General features: G+C 36.3%; 1 non-coding gene across 1 annotated transcript; it reads right to left on the bottom strand.

Annotated features, from left to right (window-relative positions):
• Positions 1–851: 851 nt before the first annotated feature.
• Positions 852–958, bottom strand: LOC121221503 (small nucleolar RNA R71). The gene has a single exon (XR_005918895.1). It is a non-coding gene; the product is annotated as a small nucleolar RNA R71 (small nucleolar RNA).
• Positions 959–2014: the final 1056 nt, after the last annotated feature.

Here is a 2014-nt window from a genome sequence, read left to right as displayed (position 1 = left end):
ATTATAATAACTTGATCACTTTTATACCTAATCTGATCCCTTGTGGAGACGATCTTACTTATCACTTTATTACTTGATCCAATGTTTATACTTCTCAATTCGCATATCATATTCACACACGACAAGTTTTTGGCATTGTTGCCGAGGATCGACAAATTGGTGTAATTTGGTATGGTTATTTTAATTAATTCCATTAGTTTTATTTAACCTAGTTTAATTTAATTTCTACAGGTTTGCCATCAGTGCATGAGAAGAGGCATTCCTGCTAACAAAAAACATCATTTTTACACAAAAATTTAAAGAACTTTACGAAAAAGGTGGAACGAACTGCAAAAAATGGCTAGGAATGGGAATTATTCTAGTCTAAATGATAATCCGAATGGTCAGGATGTTAATCCTCCTGTCCGTAGGGTGATACCTAGTCCGAATGATAATCTGAACAGTTAATACGCTAATCCTTCTGTTCGTAGGGTGATAAATGACCGAGACAAACCAATCTGAGAGCATGTGCCAATTTTGGATGATCTGAATCTAGGGATAGTCACACCACAAATTCAAGCTTAGCAATTCGAGCTGAAATCGATAATGTTTTTGATATTACAAACAGTATGACAAGTTAGTGGATTACTACTGAAGATCCAAGACTGCATTTAACACTCTTTCTAGAAGTCTTTGACTAGTTTAGACAACAGGGTGTCCTTGAAGATGCTCTGCGACTTAAACTATTTCCATATTCTTTAAGAGGTCGTACGAGAGCATGGTTGAATGCTTTACCGTCTGGAACAGTGGTATCATGGAATGATCTTTGCCAAATGTTTTTGATACGGTATAATCCACCAAATATGAATGCCAAGCTTAGAAATGACATCACATCTTTTTGACAATCAAAGGATAAAACACTATATGAAGCTTGGAAACGATTTAAAGACTTAATTAGGAAATGTTTGATACATAGATTTCAACACTGGACTCAGATGGAGATATTCTATAATGGGTTGAATGCGCATATGAGGATGGTAGTTTATGTAACACCCCTAACCCGTCTCCATCGCCGAATTAGGGTTACAGAGAATCACCGAACAATCAGAATAACATTTAACATCAAACCATCTCAATCGAATCATTTAACATTAATTAAATAAATCTCATTAAAAATTTATCGAACATATACATTTAGGCCTTAACTCGAGCTTTCAAGGCCCTAAAAATAGTTTAGAAGCAATTTGGGACTAATTTGAAACAATTCAGAAGATATGAGAAAAGTTACAAAATTTGAAAATAGGGGTCACTTAGCTGTGTGGCCAGGCCGTGTAACAATCAATAAAGGGACACACGGCCGTGTTCCAGCCCGTGTAACTCACTGAGTTAGGTCACACGGCGTTGTCACGGGCCGTGTGCCAGACCGTGTAACTCTCCGACTTGTGACATACAGTTGTGTCGCAGGTCGTGTGCTAGCCTGTGTAACACACTGACTTGATACACTAACAATTTACAAGTGACACACAATCGTGTGACAGCCATGTCCCAAGCCGTGTGCTCCATAATTTGACCCTAATTCAATCCATTTCAAGGCCAAAGCATACCTATCCAACCATTCCATTTGTGCAAACATTCAATAAACCTAAGCATCATTCAAACACTTATACACATACCATTTTGACATCCTATTTCATCTAACCAATATGCCATTAAAAGGCACCACATTCATATCAAAATATCAATGATCAAATCAAAGCAATATAGCTACATTTCAAGCATAGAACCTAGTTTCTTTAACTACCAAGTAACATCACATATAACCATTTACATATCATCACAAGCATACCAACAAGGATCATGTATTTCAATTACATAAAAGTGCCAAAAATGACTTAACTTGCCATGGCATTAAAAGTCCATCAAACCAAACTTAAACTTGAAAAACATATACATACCAAATCAACCATTAACACATTCATGAACTACCATTACAAAAGGTCCTATACATGCCATTTATAACCTTGGCCAAAATACT

This window comes from Gossypium hirsutum, chromosome D09, assembly GCF_007990345.1.
Source record: "Gossypium hirsutum isolate 1008001.06 chromosome D09, Gossypium_hirsutum_v2.1, whole genome shotgun sequence".
Lineage (NCBI taxonomy): Eukaryota > Viridiplantae > Streptophyta > Magnoliopsida > Malvales > Malvaceae > Gossypium > Gossypium hirsutum.
The sequence above is the reverse complement of the archived record's forward strand: the minus strand, read 5'-3'. Positions and strand labels throughout refer to the sequence as shown.